This window comes from Rhagoletis pomonella, unplaced genomic scaffold (genome assembly GCF_013731165.1).
Source record: "Rhagoletis pomonella isolate Grant_MI unplaced genomic scaffold, Rhpom_1.0 Rhpom_scaffold_00001, whole genome shotgun sequence".
NCBI lineage: Eukaryota > Metazoa > Arthropoda > Insecta > Diptera > Tephritidae > Rhagoletis > Rhagoletis pomonella.
This window is the reverse complement of record NW_023458555.1, coordinates 90808957-90820049: the sequence shown is the minus strand read 5'-3', so window position 1 is coordinate 90820049 and position 11093 is coordinate 90808957.

The window sequence follows — 11093 nt, the reverse complement described above, 5'->3', positions numbered from 1 at the left end:
GTGCACACAAAATTTGTCGTTTTGCCATTCTCTGCATAGATATCAAGGATATCTGGTTTGCGACACGGGAACATGCAACATCTGAGAAGCAATCCGCATCTAAATCTAAACCACACTTTTCCAAAGGTTGACCTTGGGCATTATTGATTGCGATTCCGAATGCCAATCGAATTGGGAATTGCAATTTAAATTGAAATTGTGTATCGGTCGAAATCATGGGAATTCTTCACCTTTGCCATAATGTAAACTATTTCAGGCAAGCATTTATCTCTCCCGCTAGTGTTAATCGAGAAATTACAGCCAATGTTTGCGTTAAATCTCTTGAGAGCAACATCAATGCATTCCCGAATGGTTAAACGTTTCCATGCAAATCTCGCGACAATCGATCAAAAACCTCAAGCAATTTTTTGTGAGCTATGGTACACTCATCCCAAACAATGAGTTTAAATTTTCGTGATACTTTTTCCATACCGGATATTCTGGAAATATTGCACGTATGATTGCTGAATTAGCAATTCTTTCACTTAATAACAATGTCGCAGAATTTCAGGGCGGGGCCCTAGCTAAGCTTATGTAATTTTTTGAACGAACCGTCCCCCGAATCAATCGGATAAGGAATGTTTTCCTAGTTCCTCCAGGCGTATCCAAGAATAAGGTCCCCAGATATAGATATCATTTTCTCCTTCTTATTTGACGCTGGAACCGCCTAAGCCATTTGGCCGAGCTCGACAAAGAACGTCAGTCGTTTATCTCTGTGGCAACTGACGCCAATAGGAAATGCCACGTGAAGCCACGATCCAGAAAATAAAGGTCGCCCCATTCGCGGACCGCTAACCCTCTCTTCGGCGATTTGACAGCATCCACCCAATCGCTGACGTCATAAAATACTTTTGTTTACATTCACTGTTATTTTGTTGTTTAGTGGGCATTCAAAACGCGAAAAGTTTTGAGTATGGTGCTTGGTGCGTTTTTCGTACTTTTGTTTTTAGTTTGAGGACACCAAACTAAAAAATCTTAAACAAATTTAAGCAAAATTTATAGCAATCGTAAGTGTGGTAAGCAACTTTACAAAAATTTTAACAAAATCGTGGCACAGTGACATAAGCGACAACAAAATATGTGGCAGCACCTTGATTCGGAATCCTTACAATAAAATTATGTATGTATATAAAGTCCATAAAATATACCAATAAAAATTTGGGTGCTTTTTCAAATTCAAAGCTTGGCAATACTGCCGTTTGTTCGATGCTTCCTCTTTTTCTTGTCGAGTTCGTCTTGCTCTCTCATTCTGGAATTTTTTGACGTCACGGCCAGTTGCTCTCAGCTCGATTGGCGCAATCTTATATTTTATCATTCTTGACGTGAAGCCAAATCCTTCTCCACTCGGTCTCTCCATTGCAGTGGGGCCAACTCCTTTTCTGGTACGACCAGCGGATTGTGAGTTGAACACTTTCAGACCTGGAACGTCGGTTCCCATTCGAATGGCATGTCCAAGCCAACAGTGCCGCTGTATTTTCATTCGCTGCACTATGACCATTTTGTTGTAAAGCTCATACAACTCATCGTTCCATCGTCTGCGATACTCCCCGTGTCCAAGGCGGAGAGACCTGTAAATCTTTCGTAAGATCTTTCTTTCGAATACTCCAAGAGCCTCCTCATCGAATTTTGTCATTGTCTAAGCTTCTGCGCCATAAACCTCCTTGGGAATGATGAGTGACTTATAGAGTGTGGTTTTTGTACGTCGAGAGAGAACTTTACTCCCGAATTGCCTACTCAGTCCAAAGTTGCACTTTTTGCCTAAAGTGATTCTGAGTTGGATTTATATGCTGGCATTATTATCGGTGTTAATACTGGTTCCCAAGTAAACGAAATTCTTTACTTTCTCGAAATTACAATTGACAACAGTGACGTGGGTGCCAAGGTGCGAATGCCCTGACTGTTTATTTGATGTTGTTATCGTTCGTTATCCAACTTGGAAAAGGCAGAACAGTCTTCGAGGTTTATGTTACCGATGATGTCGATGTCATCGGCACACGCCAGAAATTACACGCAGCTCTTATTATGTTAAAACTTGCATCATGCGATCGTAAATGCCCTTCTGCTTTAGCTTTAACTAGGAGTTCGCAATAGTAATAATAATAATAATCATAATAATAATAATATTATCTCTTGTCATAAAAATTTCTTTACTCGCAATATACTTAGTAGGCTATGGCGACCCCAAACGAAATTGTTTATGATTAAAATTTAACTGTTAACTGCGTTAATGTAAGGGAATGGTGATACAAATTTTAAGTTTTCATTATTTCATTTCATGGGATATTTTTATGTTTTCGTTACGCTGTTTATAATTTTTTCATTTGTATCAGTTGTTATTTATTATTTTTTTCTGTGCGTAATTTATATACCAAATCGTCGTTCATAATATGATCACTTCGTTTGATAAGATGTTGTAAACTCTCTCTTCATTTTAACTATCCGGATTTGGATAAGTGAAAACATTAACAAAATATTTCTCTAGTAAAGCTTTCCCAAACGCTTTCCGTTTCGAACCAGTTATGTAATATTTCATTTAATTCAAATATTTTCAGTTTACTTTTATATATTGCATAACTCTATTGAGAGTATTTCCAAATCAAGATTCCTTAAATACCTTTAGTTTGTACTCATATTGTAACATTTCATTTATTTTATCAATTTAATGGAGTTTTATTTTCAAACAGGTGGCAAACCTCTTCAAACATATTTTCGACCGTAAGTCTTCTTAAAGCTCTTTAGTTTGATACCCATAGTGCAATATTTCATTTGTTTAATAAATTTAACTGGGTTCAAATTTTCAAATAGGTGGCAACCCTCCTTAAAAATATTTCCAACAGTCATGTTTTTTAAACGTCTTTAAGTTGATACCTTTATTGTAATAAGTCATTAATTTTATCAATTAAATTGAGTTAAATTTTCAAACAGAGACAACCTTCTTACTATATATTTTCGACTGCAAGCCTTCTTAAAAATCTAAAGTTTATTACTCAAATTGCAATTTTTCAATTATTTTATCAATTTAACTGAGCTAAAATTTTCAAATAGGTGGCAGCCCTCCTCAAAAGTGTTTCCTACAGTCATATTTCTTAAGCCTCTTTAATTTGATACCTATATTGTAATGTGATTTATTTTATAAATTAAACTTAGTTAGATCTTCAAACAGGTGGTAACCCTCGTCAACATAGTTTCGGCTGTAAGCCTTCTTAAAACTCTTTAGTTTGATACCCACATGGCAATATTTCATTTAATTTATCAATTTAATTGAGTTAAAATTTTCAGCCCTCCTCCAAAATATTTCCGACAATCACCTTTCTTAAACTCCTTAAATTTGATACCTATATTGTAATATCATTTACTTTATCAATTAAATTTAGTTAAATTTTCAAACAGGTGGCAACCCTCTTCAAACATATTTTCGGCTGAAAGCCTTCTTAAAACTCTTTACTTTACACCCACATTGCACTATTTTATTTTCTTTATTTATTTAACTGAGTTAAAATTTTCAAATAGTTGGCAACCCTCGTCAAAGGCATTTCCAGCAGTTATCTTTCTTAAACCTACTTAATTTTGTACCCACATTGCAACATTTCATTTATTTTATAAATTTGACTGAGTTAAAATTTTAAAATAGGTGGCAACTCTCCTCAAAAATATTTCCAACAGTTATCTTTCTTAAACCCCTTTAATTTGATAGCCATATTGTAATAATTTATTTATTTTATCAATATAATTGGGTTAAAAAATTTTAAAATAGGTGGCAATCCTGCAATTTTTTGCGATATTATTGGTTCTGGTATTATACCGAACAATACAAAAAAAATTATTCAAATCGGTTCAGCCGTTCTCCAGTTTTGACGACCGTGACATACGAACACAACATTTTTATATATCTGTGGTCATAAGCAATCACCGCCTAAGTCGACTTAAGAAAGAATTGTGTTATATATGCTATCGTTTTCTGCAACTACTATTCCTTATGTATGTGAAACTCCCATCTCGTTAGCTAGGCTATTTAAAAAACTATAGACGGAAATATTTTGGTTTCCCCATAAGGTTAACATTACAATCCAAATCTTTAAAGCGTTTTTTCTCGAATTCGAGTTTTTCGACTTAGGCGATTATTGCTTATGACCACAGATATATAGATTGTCAAAATTGCGGTACCTAAGCAACCGAACCAAATATTCGCTTTGATTTTTCGAAAGCCAACTTTAAAAAGCTTAACACAGAACTGTCTAAATTGTCATGCCCTGCATATAAATAAAATATTGAACTAAGCGTTGCACTTTTTAATTTTACTTTACATAAATTATTTGAAAAGCATGTGTCTAAACGCATGTATTTATGTTCCTGAAGAACAAACACCGTTATTGTTCACTAAAGAACTGAGAAATTTGAAAAAAAGAAAGTCACGTTATTTTAGATTACACAAAAAACCGGTTTACACTCATAATATGTAAAGCTAGTTTGTGTCATAAGGTTTTTGAATTAAACAAAAAGTGCTATAAAGCTTACTTGTGTAAAATCAAACAGCGTATAATATATAACCCCAAATCATTTTATGACTTCGTAAACTCCAAAAGAAATGTACGTGGGTTTCCTTCCGCCATGAAGTATCAAAATACCGTCTCTAGTGATAATCAAACAATTTCTAACAGGTTCGCTCAGTTTTTCAAATACAATTATTCCATTAACTCACATGCTAACATTGACTATCCTTTTAAACTATGTCCAATTAACTCAATAAATATCCCTGTAATATCTGCCGATGATTTAGTAGTTTATCTGAAATCCTTAAAGCAGTCCTTCAGTTATGGTCCTGACCAGATCCCTACTTATATTCTTATAAATTGTCCTGATTATCTCTATGAGCCATTAACAGCGTTATTTAATTTGTATCTTAAAAAGGGCGTTTATCCAACTATATGGAAGGAATCGTTCATAACCCCGTTACATAAAAGCGGTAGCAGATCTTCAGTGGAGAACTACCGGGGAATAGATAAGCTTTCTGCAGTTCCTAAATTATTTGAAGCAATTATAACAAATCAGTTGACGCATTCTATCTCCTCTAGCATTTCACATAGTCAACATGGATTTTGCAAGGGCAAATCAACTTCTAAAAATTTACTTGAATTTACATCCTATATCTCAAATGCATTTAGCGAAAGCAAAACTGTTGATGTTATATATACTGGCTTCAGTAAAGCATTTGACAAAGTATGCCACTCGTTGCTCATCTACAAACTTGATCTTCTTGGTCTTCCACCAAATTTTCTACGTTGGATTTCTTCATACCTCTATGATAGATCACAAAGGGTAATGTTTAAAAATACTATCTCTGACGTCATTGATGTTACTTCAGCAGTCCCTCAAGGTAGCCACCTAGGCCCGGTTCTGTTCTTGCGTTTTATAAACGATATTTCTACAGATATACAATTTTCCAAAATTTTTATGTATGCAGATGATGTAAAGCTTTATAAATCGTACGTTTCAATTAAAGAAAGGTCTTTGCTACAATCAGACTTAGACAGCATGGCTTACTGGTGTAAAGTAAATCTTATGCCTCTAAATCTTAAGAAATGTAAAGTTATGTGCTTCCCGCGAAGAGCTGTTCATCCCTCTTCTTATATAAAAATAGGTAACCATAACCTGGAACAGGTATACAATTTTGTGTACCTTGGTATCACAGTGGATCCTAAGCTTAATTTTAATCTTCACATTAATGTGGCAGTCAACAAGGTGTACTTGCATTTGTGAAGCTATCCACAAAGCACAAAAGAATTTTGTGACCTTTATATCACTAAAACCCTGTTTACAACATAAGTTAGACCGATTCTGGAACACGGTTCGGTGGTTTGGAATCCAAGGTATCAAATTTACTCAGACAAGATAGAATCAATTCAAAAACAATTCCTACTTTTTGCTTTAAGAAATTTCCGTTGGGATTCTCAATATAACCTTCCGCCTTATACGAGCCGATTAAAACTTATTAATCTTCCTACACTTGCCAGTCGCAGGCAAATGCTTGATACAATTTTTATAGTTAAATTACTGACAGGCTCAATTTGAAGCCCGCTTCTTCTGGGTGAAGTTAGCTTTAATGTTCCCTCTCGGGTATCAAGACACTTTTGTCCCCTTATTCTGAAAGCTTGTAAAACTAATTTTGAATTGCACGACCCACTTCGTTGCTTATGCCAGGATTTTAACTCTCATTCCAGCACGTTTGATATATCAGATCCGCTTTTCAGTATTAAGAAAGCGGTACTCTCCTCTCTAAATAAATGAATTATTAACATGAAGACATAAAATCAGCTGATGAATTTAGTTCTGTAGCTGAACAGTTTTAGATTTCGACACTTAACAAACTCCTATCCTGACTCGGCGCAAAAATTGAAAATACTGGTTCCGTACGTCATGCGGTCTGCGCTCCTCGTGCGGATGGGCGGGAATGGAGGGTAAAAACCGTTGGGATATTATTATTATTAAGATTTCCCAGAGAGTAGTTAAAGTTTTGACTTAATTTGAATTTCGTATGCATACATTTAAGTATTTACTTAGGTACATATATTTATATACATGTATGAATATGTATGCTAAAACATAGCACTTTTTAATCTTGTTTTTCACTCTTCCGATTAACGCTGTTCTTTGGTATTTACACAATATTGGCTCCAATTTTCACGCCTACAAAGCGTCGCAGCAAGATAAACAGCTACTGATGGAAAACAAATCAATAATTGAATACCACTAGGGGGTCTGTATGTGCTTAGACCGTCGTTAATTGTGGTTACGAAATTATATAAATTGCTAAGAACTTTTTTCGGGAAAAGCACGTAGGAATGGTTTTTACCTTTTATTTTATCTATGTATATTCGTTTACGCAATTTGTTTTCCCATCCATCCTAAATTAATTGCCTTAACTTTGCCCCATGCTGCTTCAGGCCAAAGATTTGCTGCAAAATAAGCCATTTTTGGATGATCTTAATTTTTGGGCTCCAGTGAAAACCACTTTTTATTATGTACGTATGAAGAAATTTTAAAATTAATCTGAAACATATAAAATACCCGGTTTTCCCGGACATGTCCCAGTTTTAGACTATTTGTCCCGATGTCCCGGTCAAACCTTAAAATGTCCCTGGCTTCGTTTAAGTATCCAGATTTTAATTGCAGAAATTTGAATAAAAGCCACTACCAATGCCGTTTGTGAAATAGTTACATCTCCAGATAGTTGAATTTTGCACAAGCATTATTTGATGATCGATATACCCACAATACATACACATACATTTAAGTGCATAGTGCCCTTCCAGATGCTAATTAGCCCTTTTTGCTCGTTTGTTGTTTGTGCATGGTTTACTTTCAATGGAAGTTTTCGCCAAAAAGTTTATACAATATAAAAATGTGTGTTTATAGTGTTTTAATTATCCTAAGAAAATGCCAAAGAGTAAGTATAAATTCCATTGTCATTTGTTTATATTTTTTGCCGTTATAGTACCTTAAAAGAGAGCCTCACTGAATTGTCCATTACACCTTGTTTAATACATCTTGGCCATACCTAGTCATACATCTAATATATGGGATATTCACAACTTACGACAGTGTCGTATTGTTGTATGTCGTAAACTTTAAACGCCTAAAAAATGCATTAAGAGGGTTCGCAAAGTACCATCAAAGACATATTATGAGATTTTGCAATGTTAAAAAATAGCTGGTTATCCATTCAAGTTCTCTAAACATTTACTTAAGCTTTTAAAGTTTACGACATAAAACAATACGACACTTACGACACCGTTGTGAATCCCTCAACAGATTTACTTTATCCTAATGGACTAAGGAAAGAATTTCCCCCAATATACACAAGTTCATACATACATATGTACGTTAAAAATTACGTGTACAGAGTTTTACAATTATATTAAGGAAAAGTCAGAAGTTTTGAAACAAATTCACAGCAACGAAAAATATGACTGTTTTTTTAATGTTATCTTGTACTTACATTTTTTTTTTCATGAAAGCTAGTGTACTTATAAGTACAGTGCCGTACAAAATAATTAGCTCAGAAAATTTTTCATCTGATCTTCTAAAAAATATTGAAAATGTAGCTTTTTAGCCAATTAATAAAGCAATTTTGTGTTTGCTGACAGCGTATTCCATTCAAAAAGAATTGTAGAACATAGTTTGTATAGAAGAAACTGTCAGCAAAAAAATTATCAAAAATCAACCAAAATTCTTGGCTACAAAACTTAATTTTCAAAATTTTTTTGTTTTTGTTGTTGTATTAGATTTACCAAATTGCCCCGGTTTGGCAACGGAGATATCTGGCAGGCCTAATGCAAGCCAAAGTTTACAGGTGGAAGAAAAAATCGATGTTTAGCAAAACTGTCGCACCGTTTTTACTGAACAGTCCGATGATGCTTTCTTCCTTAAAAAACTAATTTGCAATTTGGGTAGGTATTACGAACTAAACTACGAACAAAATTATGAAAAAATTCCTTCACGTAAATTTTCAGAGAAGATCCGTTATTCATTTTCCTTAATGTTGCCGCGTATTACAGTCGTTAACTTCGAATTTCCATCCGTTTTTACAAGCTTTTATTTAACTTGGTTATCCCGCGGAAATCGCGGAAATTACCAATCGATATTAAACTAACTTCCCGACAAGGTACAGACTTGAAATTTTCAGCATAGTTCCAATCACGACAACAATGCAATTTATAATATAAATGAATTCCCTATATGGTTCAGGGTTCTTGATTCAAAGGCGGTCAAAAAATAGTAAGATTTATGGCTAACAGAGCGTAATTTGGCAAAGAACGTAAAACCACTATAAATTTGTTAAAGCTGCCGGCGGTAGTGTAGCAAAGCTAGTTGTAGCAAATTCCAGATATAAACCTAGTCTAGATATGAACCTCGTTGTAGGCATCAAATCAAGGAGATACAATTAGAAGGCTCTAGATGTCGCCCCGCCAGAAGAAGTTAAATATTGCGCCTAAATATATGCACCATTTACCTACGCTACAGCGGAAATGGACGACACGCCATTTCTTTAATTGAAATTAACTGCTGCTATATGTACATATAGCACTTGCAAAGTGCGCTATGTACAATTTTTTCGATTTTTAGTTTTTGATGGTTAACGTACCAGTATTTAAAGTAGTTTCATGTCCACTAACAACAGAGTGCAAAATCTTTTTATATTCTGAAAAAAATTGCATCAAATGTTAAGTCTTCTTCCAAAAGTCGCTATCATACTTATTTATAAATTTTCAAAAGTATCCATCTTCTGATGAACTTAGAAAACTGCTTTAGGTCGTATAGACTGTTAATGTTATCTTATGAGCTGTTATGTTATGTTACAATTTTATAAGGCTCTTACTTATCCAAATTTTCAGGTAATAATAAAAAAGATTCAATTTAAGTGTTACTTGTTGTCGTAGTCGTTTTTTTAAAATTTTGGCTTTCCATTATAAAATCACATAACGCTGTTTGCAAGTGGACTACTCATATGTATGTTTATACAAAACGGAAGCAAACAACATTTTGCTTGCATAGGCTGACTTCCAAAACGTCAATTGCTATGCATACGTACAAAGTATAAAGTTCCATAACGTCGAACTACAAAATATTGACAATGTATACTGTTCCAAAACGCATCCGAAAAGTTATCGAAACGCATCGCTAGAGCAATCAGCGCATCTGAAACAAAGTTGATGCTTCGTTTGTTATTGGTTAGCATTGGTGTCTTAGAAATGGAATATTTAGAAAAATTGGTCATTGCTATGTTGAATATTTAAAATATGCAATGTATATGGTTGCAATGGGTCGCAACTCTGCAATACAAATAGTTCGATTACCGCAGTATAACATTTTCCAAACATTGTATTGATACGTTTTGGAAGTCAGCCAAACTAAGATTCGAAATAGGATGTGGTTGGAAAGCCTTTATTCAATAGTTCGAATAAAGTGTTATATGAAGGCTAATAGTTTCTGCTGCAAAACGTTTCCAATATCAAACAGTATGTTATCAAGATTGAATAGCTCAATATATGACAACAACAGAAATGTAAATCATTCAGACACTATTGGTGATTTGGAAGAAATTGTGGAATAGCTGATCTCGCCTTATTATAGGTTTTTATTTAATTTTAAGCGCCGAGCCATTAAAAGCGAATTGTGCGATTAATCAATTAATATGAGTTATAATAAATTTAGTAATTGCGCAGTCCTATTGCAAAATGTGTTGAAACACATATTTTTAAAAGGTATGCATATTTTGAAAGAAAATTGTGTGTACGTCATTATTATATAAGTGATTTGTGTTATTTATTATTACCCTCTGAAGGTATTATATTCGTTTTTGGTTTCAAAAACTATATTATAACAAGATTTCATTTTTAAAATAAAAGATTTGTTAAATCGGTTTTATGAAGTTTAGTTAAAAAAAATTCCGCTTTTGGCGATTTTTTCCAAAATTTGCGCTTTTTTTAACAATCTGGATACCCTGCTTCTCACATCAATTCAAGTGTGTTACATGCGCCCCACGCTTTTCATTTTCAATCTCATAAATTGTTTATAATGACTTTTGCTAAAATTTCAAAATCAAAAGTTAACAAAACAAATTCTATGGGACTGAGATATATTATCTTCTAATTATCAGTCCATTTATAAAAGCGTGGTATATTAAAAGGTTTTTATTACAACGCTTTTATCAACTTGCAATGTTGTGTGTCCAGAAACTTTCAATGTTGTGGATCCAGAAACTTTCAATGTTGTGTGTCCGACACCAAAGCAAAGCTTTGAAAAGTTCCTATAAAAAAGCATAGTGCATAGGGCGACAGCTGTAGTGAATAGGGCGAGGTAGATGACATCTAGATGTCGCCCTATGTACTACGTTTGCTACAGCGGAAATAGACGACACGCCATTTCTTTAAATAAAATTAATTGGTGCTCGTTTGTATGTACATACATATGTAAATGCATGTGTGTGCACCTTTCTATTAATATCGTTGAATTATTTTAATATCTATTGCAAAATTTTATTCAGACAGGACTAA